Consider the following 12686-nt stretch of genomic DNA (forward strand, 5'->3'; position numbering starts at 1 on the left):
CTGTTTGTCAGTTACCTAGAAGGAGTGCAGTGTAGACTCCTGACACCAAACCAAACACTCACCATGTGCTTACCAGGCATGTGATCTCGGGGCCATCAGGGCCTGTTTACACTCAGTCTTCCTCTACAGAGGTGGGATCATGACAGTAGCCAATTCCTGTTAGTGAGAGGATTAAAACATGAGGTTTGCACACATGGGCTCCTAGTCCGGCTGAGCACAGAAGCACTTAGGAAATGTTAACGTTCTTACCAGAGAAGAGAAAACCATCCAGCCCGTGGAGAGAGGTGAAAGGTAGGAACTTCAAGTCTGCCCTGGGTGAGGTGACTGGAGAGATCAACCAGCCTCCCACGCTGGAAGCAGTGCCCAGCTCCACCCATGCAGCTTGCTGCTCTTCAGGCATTTGGGGAGTCTGTTTTTCTGGAGATGATGGAAGAACTGAAATGATGAGAAATCTCAACAGCAGCAGCTGATGTGTGGGGCTGGTGACATCGGAGACCAAAGGAGACTCGAAACATGTTCCAGAAGATTTGGTTAAGTGTCCTATGGAAGATGCTTGTTCAACTATGTTCATAGCAGCTTTATTCGTAACAGCAAGAACCTGGAAACAACAAAGATGTCTCTCAACCAAATACATTTACACAATGGAGTATTACTCAGCTATTAAAAAAAGAACATCAGGAAATTTGAAGGCAAATGGATGGAACTAGAAAAAAAATCCTTAGTGAGGTAACCCAGACAGAGAAAGACAAACATGATATGCACTCACTTATAAGTGGATATTAGCTGTAAAATAAAGGACAGCTGTGCTACAATCCACAGACTCAGAGAGACTAGGTAACAAGGAAGGTTCATGGGGGGACTCCCAGATCTCCCTGAGAAGAGGAAATAGAAGAGATTTCATGAGTGAACTGAGGGCCAGTGAGGATGGGAACATGAAGAATTAGGTTTAGGGGTTGTGGGGATGAAGTGGGAGAGTACTGAAAGAGACTTACTGGAAAGGGAGGTGCATTTCAGGACCAGGTGAAAACTTGGTGCAAGGGAATCGCCCAGAAATCTACAAGGATCACCCCAGCTAAGACTCTTAGCAATAGTAGATACGTGTCCTGAACTGGCCATCTCCTGTGACCAGATTGGTGCCTAGACCAATTGTCATCAGAGAGGCTTCAACCAGCAGATGATGGAAACAAATGCAGACCCACAGCCAAACATTAGGCAGAGTCAGGTGAATCCTGCAGAAGGGAGGGGGGGGGAAGGATTGTCGGAGCCAGAGAGGTCAAGGACACCACAAGGAAACCCACAGAATCAGCAAAGCTGGACTCCTAGGGGCTCACAGAGACTGAACTGACAACCAAGGAGCTTGCATGACCTAGGCACTCTGCATATATGTTACAGTTGTGTGGGATCAAAATTTGGACCACAACACTCACATAATAAGCCCTTGTCCCAGAGACTTCTGCAATTCTAGGTCTGATGCAGGCAGAGACAGATCCTAGGGGCTTGCAGGCTTCCAGCTGAGCCCAGAAATGTAAACTCCAGGTTCAAACTGCTGCTTCAAAGGGATGGGTGGAGAGTAGCAGAGGAGGACACAGTGCTCTCTTATGGTCAGTACACATGCATAAGCATGCATCCCTCCTCACTAGGCTGTGCATTCACACACACACACACACACACACACACACACACACACACAACCACACCACACATCATATGCACACATCACACACATATACAATACACACATATATACATACCACACACTACACACAGCACACCACATACACACCACACACACACACACACCACATATACACACTACACACACATACCACCCACACAACTTATACCACATACATACATACACACACACACACACACACACACACACACACACATAATACAAACACATACATAAACATACCACGCAAACACACACAGCACGTAGCACAGAACACATTGTAGCTGGGTGGAGAGAGGAAGTGAGATGGCAGAACAGAAAGGCATATAGGCGTGAGTATACAGGAAGTAGGTCTCTTTGGCTGAGGATCTCCAAATGGTAAGAACGTGGCTTGCTTCCTTCTGCTTTTCTGATATCTCAGGTTTTAACCCCAATATCTGGCTCTGGGTTTTTCTATTAATTCAACCTTTTAAGATTCATCTTACATCACACAACCACACATACTACACAAGCATACACACAACACACACACACACATAGCACACACAAACACACACACACACCACACCATACACCACACTTACACACACACACACACACACACACACACACACACACACACACCATACAAATGCACAAATCTTAAAAAGAAATTAAAAACACAGGCTAATGACCTAGTCTCAAGTTACAAGTAGTCACTATTAGAGCTGGGATGTGTCAAAGCCTTTGCATGATGTCACATTTCTCACCTTAAGATCCACTATCATTTTCATTCTGTCCTAGATTTCTCTGGGGTGTGACTATCTTGCGGCCTGACACAGACTATCTCAATCTAGCTAGAGAAATCACTGGTCCACTAATCTTCGAGCGCTGGTTCTCTCAAGACAATCTGGTGTTCACAAGCATCAGCAGCATCCTGGGAAACGAGCATATGCCTTCCACTCAGCCCTTCCACTTCTTCCTGTTAAGCTTGTCTGAGCCCCTCCAGCTACCCGGAAATGGAACATTTGTTTGAGGCACATCTTTTCATTGTTTTAAAAATATTTTCTTTACTCATGTCAATGTATGACACATGTGCTGGCTTCCAAAGAGTCTACAAGAGGACATCAGATCTCCTGGAGGTGGGGTCACAGGAGGTTGTGAGCGGCCAAGTGGGTGCTGGGAACTCGGATCCTCTGAAAGAGCAACAAGTACACTTCCCTGCTAAGTGAACGAAATTGAGGACATGATTGCTCCTAGGTACGGTTGAGGAGAAGGTTCTACTGTAGATATGAGGGAGAGAACAGACAGAGCATCTGGAAGGATCCAGGCTGAACTGGACCATGTAAGGGGAGGTCAGTGAGAGGAAGGAAAGAGAGAGGGAGAGGGGACTAAGAGAGGAGGAAGAGAGGAGCTGTAAGGACCAGCAGGCCAAAAGCAAAGAGACCAAGAGGGCACAGCCAAAATAGCTGAGGTGGACAGGGATCCCAAACGCTGGGGATGGAGAGTGAAACCCAGTCCCTGGTTTGGAGAGGTTTAAATTAGAGTTGGGAAGTGTTGGGACGAACTACAGTACTGAGTGAGACTTTGTCTCGGGTTTGTTATTTTTTTCTTTTTTCTTTTTTGTTTTTTAGAGACAGGGTTTCTCTGTGTAGCTTTGCTTCTTTCCTGGAACTCACTCTGTAGCCCAGGCAGGCCTTGAACTCACAGAGATCTGCCTGGCTCTGCCTCCCAAGTGCTGGGATTAAAGGCCTGCGCCACCACCGCCAGGCTTGTCTCAGGTTTCTTTGGGGATCTGACACTAAGCATCTCTCCACTATCTTCATTTCCTTCTTTTCGTTTGTTTGTCGTACATTTGTGTGTGCCGGTCCCTGTCCACGGGAGTGCGGGTATGTGTGCTTGTGCAGGCCCGAGGTCAGCTGTAGGTGTCATTGCTCAGGCACCATCTATCCTAGTGTTTGAGACGGTGAGGACAGCTCAACAGCAAGCCCCAGGGACCGGCCTGACTCCCTCTCAAGTGCTGAGGTTGTGAGTGTAGGCCAGCACACCAGCTTTTGAAAGGTGGGTTCTGGACATCAAAGCCAGCTTTGAGGCCGTGGGCACTGAGGATGGAAGAAAGGGGGGCACAACTCCACTGAGCTTTTTAAAAAATTACCTCTTGCCCCCAACAACAGGTAGCAAGTTCTCTTTCTCTTTCCTCTTCTTCCTTCCTTCCTTCCTTCCTTCCTTCCTTCCTTCCTTCCTTCCTTCCTTCCTTCCTTCCTTTCTTTCTTTCTCTCTCTCTTTCTCTCTCTTTCTCTCTTTCTCTCCCCTTCTTCTTCCTTCTCCCTCCTTCCCTTTCTACCTTCCTTCCTTTCTTTTCTTACCCCCCCTTTTTTGTGGTTGCCTTTGTCTATAGCAGTTTAAGTTTCTATTTCTCTAAAATATAGCCCATTTTCTTCACATAGAGTGGGGTTCTCTGTACTGGCTACACCACAAAGCACAGAGGAGGTCAAGGGACCCACTTTTACCCTAGTTGATCACCAATTCCAGAAGCAGAAACATTATCTCTGCTAGAGAAGGGGTACAGAGACATCTTCAGAGCAAAGAAAAGTGAAAGAGGGCAACTAGCCAAGGAGGGTATCCTAGACACAAAGAAAGCCTCAGGTCCTTTAAAGCCGATGGTTGCCCTGCTCTGAGGGCTCCTCTTCTGTATAAGAAGTCTGCAAGGCTTGCTCATAAACACACTCACTGTACATGGTCTCATTTCTCTGTCTTTTAATTCTTTAACTGATGGAGACAGAGAAGCCACCTGGCAGCTGTATCATGCCTATACTTTCCTGATTGGGCTAGTTCTCCAACCCTCTATGCACATCTGAATTCATCAAGTGGGCAGTACAGGAGGCTGGTTCAAGGCTTCTTAATCAGAAAAGAAAACATGAAGGAACATCAAGGGAGCTTTCTGTGGTCTTTTGATAAGATGTTGCAATAGGAGACAAGGCCACTGAGGAGTTAACTGAAATCACAGATCAGGAAGGAGGAGCCCCAGGCTCCAAGTGGCTAATCTTGGAGTCTGTTTCCAAGATTATAACCTGCTTTATGCAACCCTCAGAACCAAAGAAACTTTAACAAAGGATTAAAAGTTATGTAAACAAAGATCCCTTTATTTGTCCCTCCAGTTCTCCAAGGAACAGGAGGCTCCTGCCTATACTCTGCTTTGCTTCTCTCCTGCCAATCACCCAGTAGGTAAGACATGGCAGCATTGATGAGCTTACAGACCAGAAGCCACTGTCAATGGTGAAGAACGCTCAGGTAAAAGTTGCTCATTTCCTCTGGTTGTTGTGGGTGCAATCCAGCAATTTTTGCTTGGAGAAACACAAGGTAGATTTAATCCTAAATTATAAATTTAAGATTCTTTTGAGTTTTCTAATATTTGATCTTTAAATTCCTCATAGTAACAGCAACTGTATTTAATACTGGATGTATTCTGTGCAGTGCAGCATGATGTTTGCTTGTTCCTAAACAAAGTTTGGTGCACCTGGAGTTTTTAAATGTATAGCTACAAGTGGTTGGGTGGATTCGAAGTGAGTCTGAGTCTCAGGAGTGCTGTTTTCTTTCTGCTTTGCCAGTGTCCTGGAAGGCCTCCCCTCCTTTATCTAGTTTCTTTCTTATAAGCCTTGCTCTCTCCATATGTTCTTGTCACCACACCCTTCAAGTCTAAAACCTGGAGCTATGACCACCCACACTGTCCACACACACTGCACACTGCTGACAGTCACACACACACACACACACACACACACACACACACACACACACACATACCATGGGCATTTCTGTTGAAAATGAAAAAGCAAGACCATTACTTAAAAACAACAGACACGAAAGCACAGTCAGTTGCTGCTTATCTTCATATTTATTTCTGTATTCATGAAGAACGTATGAAAGCATATGTCATTACATGTAACCATGGAGATGTCTCTCATTCATGAGTTTAAGACCATTGGATATTCAGGATATGTTGCTGCATTCATTGATGCTGCCTTGGGGAAATCTTTCAGTGTTAGCATGTATACCTAATTCATGCTTGGTCCTTAGGTGACAACAGGTGTGTCCCCCAGCCACTGAGTATTGGGCACCTCATCATTTCCTTCATTTGCTGTGTAAACTCAGAGGCATATGTTGTTTGGGGTGCATTTCCTCAGCACCAGCAACCCCTGTAAAAACCCCACTCTGGTCATTTCCCTATGTGTTTTTTCCCATTTACAGGATTTCCCCCCTACATTAGAATGGAACATTTTGCTTTTCATATATGTTTCAAACATTTCCCCATGACATCATTTTTACTCTATTTATAGTGTTATTATGCAATAGGTCCACATTTTCTCATTATGCTTTTTGTTTGGTTTATGTTGTTTTTGCACCCCCCCTTGTTAATAATATCTTTTAAAAGATGTTTTTCCTCAGCTTGATATTTCCCTAGTGTTTTTGCAACTTAAAATTTTTGTTTATTAAAATCTCTGATCTCTTGCCTTTTAAATTTTTGTGCATAATATTAGCCAGGGCCATCTCTTTTTTGGTTTTGCTAGAGGGGACTTGGATACATGATTAAGACCATTTATTAATGCTTTGCTTTTCCTGTTAAGCTATTCTTACATATTATACCTCCATCGATCCTGGTTCTGGTTGGATTCGGTTTTCTGCCAGCAGCCTGCTTGTTTGTATTTGTGCTCAAAGCATACTGTTTTAATTAAAGCAGTGCCATGAATGGATCTCATATGGCAGTGCCTACAATTTTCAGTATTCATAGGCAAATCTGACATTTATTCTTTGACTTAACTTTTAAAGTTATTTCAACTTTGTAACTAGAGTTTTCCTGCCTTGCCCACAGTCAGGACAAATCTTTGTCACCCGCCAGTCCCACAGCCGCTCAGACCCAATCAAGTAAACACAGAGACTTATATTGCTTACAAACTGTATGGCCGTGGCAGGCTTCTTGCTAACTGTTCTTATAGCTTAAATTAATCCATTTCCATAAATCTATACCTTGCCATGTGGCTCGTGGTTTATCAGCATCTTTTCATGCTGCTTGTCATCGGCTGGCAGTGACTCCTTCTGCCTTCCTGTTCTTTCTTTTCTCCTCTCTGTTAGTCCTGCCTATACTTCCTGCCTGGCCACTGGCCAATCAGTGTTTTATTTATTGACCAATCAGAGTAATTTGACATACAGACCATCCAACAGCACAACTTATTTGTTAAAACTTTACTTATTTATTTATTTATTTATTTATTTATTGTCTGTGTGTGTCTGTGTGAGTGTATATGTGTGGCACATGTAACACATGTGTGTGCATGCCAAGAAAATCAGTTCTTTCTTCCCAGTGCCTAGTTTCCAGGAATGGATCTCAGGCTGTTAGCCTCTCTGTCAGTGCCTTTACCTGCTGACCCATCTCATCAGCCCTAAATTGTGGGCTTTACACGTGTTCATAATTTTCCATAATTAAAGCAATTTTGTTTTTATTAACACACACAGACACACACACACACACACACACACACACACACACACACACACACACACACTTCATTTCTTGTCCTAATAGGCTAGAAAAGCTGCTTTGCTACCTAATCCTAGTGCTGTTGTGGGGATGGCTTGCTTCTCTCATGGATACTGCAGAACTTAGTGAGACTTCTGCTATGCTATTTTATCTTCTCCCATCCCTAGCACAGAATGACCAGTGAGATTTCTTATCGTATGTGCCCAGTTCTCTTATCCATTGACCACCAGAGGCTTGAGTAAAAGACTGTTTCTAAGTACTAGCAATATATAAATATCTAAGGTTGTTATATGTGCTTTCTTGATCAACTAAACTACTGTTTCATTACTGTGATCAAATACCCAACAAGAAGGAAGTTAGAGGAAGAAGGGCTTATTTTAGCTAATGGTTTAAAGTACAACCTATCATGGTGGCATGTGCAGGAGGGGGTTGCTGGTGGACTAGTAAACAGACGGGACAGAAGTAGGGCCAGACTAGAAACCACAGACCATCTCCACAAAGGCCTACGCCCTTCAGACGGGTTTCACCTCCTAAACGGCTTTGCCACCTGAACCTGTGGACGACATTTTCATCCATGACAGCCAAGGAGGGGCTGTTAAGGCATGTTTTGTCCTTCCCAAAGGTGAGTCTGTAGAGCTCTCTAGAACTGCTCAGGGGACACTTACTCTAGTTGCTGCCCTCAAGTGAAGTCACAATTCATGCTTTCGATCAGCTGCTTCATCAAGCTGACATGAAAGAGGGGAAGATGCCTGTAGAGTCAGTCACGTGATGAGTCTGCTTCAGACGTTCCTAAGGATTTAATGCTTGTCTGTGGGGGCAACAGTTCACCACTTCCAGAAACTCAACTTTTCTCTGTGAAGATTGTCATTGAATTACAACTGTGTTAGACTTACTGATCAAAAGTATTGATGCAAAAACAAAACTTTCATCTAAGACGGGATAAGGGATAGTTTAGTCTGGAGTCAAAAATGAGTGACCACGGCTCACAAACACAGGCTTAGGCTACCCCAAGGTCCACGCTCCAATGTGGGAACAGTTTAGAGAAACAGAACAAAGAAATTCATAGATCAATTCATTTTCAAACCCCTCAGTGGAAACATTTGGTAGGAGGATTAAAACAAAGTGGAGACATCTGTGCTGTAGGCCTGGATATTTTCCAGCAGTGTTTTTAACCTTTTGGTTGGGTATAAAGCCGGCATTCTGTACGTTTCAAATGATTCAGCAATGAGCACAAAGCTGTGTGCAAGCACAGAGAACAGTAATACACAGTTATTAAGAGGGATAAAAATGGCCCAAGATTATTTGTCTTTGGACCTGTCACGTTCTAACCTCTCTACAACCACTGACATTCACGTCAGTTAATTGGCTTTGCGGGAGTTTCTGTTGCTCACAAAAGACAGAAGGTTCATTTTCATTTATCTGTCTATCTATCTATCATCTATCTATCTATCTATCTATCTATCTATCTATCTATCTATCTATCTATCTATCTATCATCATCTATCTATTTATCAAGACAAGGTTTCTCTGTTTGTGTAACAGTCCTAGCTGTCCTGGAACTCAGAGATCTGTCTGCCTCTGCTTTCCAAGTGCTGGAATTAAAGGTGTGTGCCACCACCACCTGGCCTCATTTTCAACTCTTATTGTTTTGTGTAAAGAGCTAGTTTTATGAATTCCATTTAATTGTATAAATTCCTTCCTTTAAAAATAAAGAGTCCTATTAGTCCAGGATAACCTGGAACTCACTATGTAGGCCAGGTTAGGGTTGAAATTACAGCAATTCTTCTGTCTCTGCCTCCTGAGCACGGGAATCACAAACATGCTTCCTCCACCAACCCCTGTTGGTTTGAATTCTTCACAGTTACATAACCAGAAAAAAAAAACCCAAAATACCAAGATTATTGGTGAATGCTAATTTTCTTAAAGTTTATTGAAAACAATCAAAATTCATAGAGAAGTTTGTTATTTGGTTATGAGAATCATTCCTTTGTTGATTTCTGAGAAATATTTTGAAATATATTCTCTAGATGTATGAAAGGATTATTGACCACACCTGTCCCACTTAGATGATATCAACTCTAACCAAATAATTAGTTGGATATGTCTAATGTGGGACTTCCCTACTCCCTAATAAGTTAAGGGAAGGTATATTTGCTTCTGTTAACTTATAATTGTTTTAATCTGGAAGTCTCTGAGATGCTTCAACACAGATTCAAGATGGATTGAAGAATAGCTTTTGGAGAATTTTGTATCTAGATTGATGAGACATTTCCTTCATAAATCAACAGTGCTTTAAAAAAATTAGAGTTTATCATCCTCTGAGCAGGAATATCCCTCCTAAACAAAGGAAACAGCTTCCTAAGGTTTAGGGTGTTGCCATTTCAATGGCTTTGGAGAGCATTTGCCTTCCTTCTATAAACACATAGGTATTGTGCTTTTAAGAATGCAATGAAATCCCCTGTAGGAAAATTAACTACAAAGCTAAAGTATTTGGCTCCTACTACAGAGGACATGCACAGGAAGCCTGTTCTCATGGGTGTCCCCTGGGGAAATAACAGTGAATTCTTTGATAAAGGGGAAGGAATGGGCATTTTAAGAAGGTGAGAGATAAGGCTTTCATCTGAAATGTGGGAGAAGAAATTATGTAAGAGGAGCCTGGAAAAACAGGCTAAAGAAGTGAGATGCTGTCTTGGTAAAACTCTTTTATACAAATTCCCATTCTTCCTTCCATGTTTGGATAGCATAGATTGAGTTTGAGGTTTGTATTTATATGTATAAAATACAATAAAGTGACAACAGCTTGACACTGGACATCTTGCACACGGGTATGTGGGAGCTCAGACCCCAGGGAACTCTTGAGGAGTGAGGGATAAGAGATTTAGATAGAAGGATAGAGGGGAGAGAGACAGATAGAAACACAGGATAGCCTTGGGAGGGCCTGGATCCTTATCCACCGGCCCCTTCTGGCTCTTCTAAGGGCTATTTATAGGAATGCCAAGGGGTGGAGTAAAAGCTCTCCTCCCCCACCTCAGACAGGTGTAGACCCTTCCAGTCACCTAGAAACCATGCACATGGTCAAGCAATCCTCTAATGCAGCTCTGCTGGACAAAGCAAGCTCAGATCTCACTAGGAAACCTCTGTGGGCCTCCACATGTGTGATCATTGTATGCTTCTCTACGCAGAAGGTTTCTTTATGCATTTTAAATATTCTACAAAACTCTTAAAACAACATCTGAGGTAATGTTATGAAAAGCCCAGAGGAAGTCTTTCATCTATATCACACACATGTGTGTGATATCCTTTTAAAATGTCCCAGTGACATGTCACTTCTGTTTGTATGTTCCTGGTCTCTAGTCTATAAATCTTGGTGTTAAATGAAGTTAATTGGTATGGCTACTGAATATTTGAATTCATCGAGCACTATAGTGTCAGAAATACACACTTTCATGAATATAGCTTTGATTCTGTTATAATGATGTTTTTCTATACATAAGAGAAATATATATATATATATATATACATATATGTATATACATATATAAAGAAGGGCTCACACATCAGACAATTTTCCATTTTCTAACCAGAGCATTGACCATTCACTAAGCTAATGCTGGATCTCCCCTTGTTAAGATAACTTCTTTGAGCCTTCATCCAGTGACTGATGGAAACAGATGCAGAGATCCACAGCCAAGCACTGGGCCAAGCTCTAGGAATCCTGTTGAAGGGCGTGAGGAAGGATTGTATGAGCCTGGGGATCAAGGGCTTCACAAGGGAACCACAGAACAACTAACCTGGGCTCATAGGAGCTCACAGACTCTGGATCAACAGCTAAGGAGCCTACATGGGACTCACCTAGGCCCTCTACATATGTGTGACAGTTATGTAGCTTGATCTACTTGTGGGACTCCTAGTAGTAGAAGGAGGTCTTGTCCCTAACACTTTGGCTGGCTTCTGACCTATTCCTCATACTGGGTTGCCTTGCCCAGCCAAGGAGAGGACCTTAGTCATACCTCAACTTAATATGTCATGCTATTGTTGACACCCATGGGAGGCCTGTCCCTTTCTGAACAGACTCAGAGGAGGAGTGGAATGTGTGAAGATTGAGGGGTGGTGGGAGATGGGAGAGGGAATTCGAGGAAAGGGGGGAGGGGAAATTGCAGTCAAAATGTAAAATAAATGAATAAATTTAACTAATGATGTGTGTGTGTGTGTGTGTGTGTGTGTGTGTGTGTGTGTGTGTAAAGATGCCCTGCTTGAGTCTGCAAAGGCAGCTCAGCTGGCACTGTGCTCGCCTTGCAAACAGGAGGACCTGAGTTTGGCCCTCAGAGTCCATGGCAAGGCTTTGTCATCCAGTGGTGGAAAGATGAAGCTGTGTGCAGCCCAGGGCTAACTAACCAGCCAGCATCGCCTACTTGTGAGTTCAGACCAATGAAATACCCTTTTTTGTTTTTAATGGTGGATAGTTCCTAATATATTCCCAGAAAACACTAGAAAGAAAAGTATATGGGTGGTCGTAAAAAAGAGAAAAAGCTCTAAAGCTTTTCTGAGGCTATATCCACAGTAAGAAAAGTACAGGGTAACGTGAATGATGAAGACAAATTTTTAAATAAGTCGTCTTCATATCGTGTTAACTTTAGGTCTCATAGATAGAAAAAATTATTTACTTCAGTTTACTGATCACAGTGACCAAGCTCTTTGTTGGAGGTAACACAGTGTATTGGACAATTCAACCCCTGCAGCTAACCAAAGGATAACCTGCACTAGAGATGAGGGCAATCTCAGACATTAAGGAAGCTCAGCACATTGTGTCTCAAAACAGCCACCTTGGGTAGTCATTGGACTGTAGTGTATGCTTACAGTGGTGAGGTACAGCCAGGTTGTCTCTGTATCCAGATATATTCCAGAACCTAGGCCTGCAGCAATTTACCAGATGTAGCTATTAGAATATCTCAAACATTGACCCATGACTGTACTTTCTTTCTCATTGTTTGCTCAAAAGGCTTGGCAATAAGCTGGGACCAAGTGGGAAAACTGTTGATTGATATTTTTCTTCAACATTTCATGCTTTCAACAATTCCATAAAATGCTAGAGTGCAAACGTCACGCTGTTAGCCTGCCAAGTGTTGTCATTTACTGAAGGCCTCTGCTCTGCTCTGTCATCTTTTCTTGTGTCTTGATATGTATGCACGCACATCACTATTTCTTGTACAAATGGAGAGACTGAAGCTAAAAAATGCTAGGAATGTGCACAAAGGTTTGAAAACATGCCCAGGATGCTCAGAGAGCCCTGCCTTGTTCCCGAAGCCCACACCTCTCAGCATGCCATTTGCTTAGCATGCCAGTGGCCTGGCTATTATTATTTTCAATGCCTTATTGTTATTTGACTCTTTACCATCTAATAGAAAATCCAATGTTTACTTTAACACTTGGGAAGCTGAACACACTTAGGTGAAAACTTATGTGTAAATAATAAACTCAATATCAAGTAAAACTCTA

The 12686-nt window shown here is 42.8% G+C and overlaps 1 protein-coding gene across 2 annotated transcripts in view; it reads left to right on the forward strand.

Annotated features, from left to right (window-relative positions):
- Positions 1-2037: 2037 nt before the first annotated feature.
- The window catches only part of Slco1a2 (solute carrier organic anion transporter family member 1A2), a 93140-nt gene continuing 82491 nt past the window's right edge, over positions 2038-12686 (forward strand). Inside the window, exons 1-2 of one of the 2 annotated variants that reach the window (XM_037204008.1) lie at positions 2038-2053; positions 4813-4945. The gene's annotated coding sequence lies outside the window, so the exon portion shown is untranslated. Of the gene's footprint in view, positions 2054-4722; positions 4946-12686 lie in introns of those variants that run through there. The other variant, XM_028879880.2, reaches the window with a different exon arrangement.

The sequence above is a fragment of the Peromyscus leucopus genome, chromosome 3, assembly GCF_004664715.2.
Source record: "Peromyscus leucopus breed LL Stock chromosome 3, UCI_PerLeu_2.1, whole genome shotgun sequence".
NCBI classification, from domain to species: Eukaryota; Metazoa; Chordata; class Mammalia; order Rodentia; family Cricetidae; genus Peromyscus; species Peromyscus leucopus.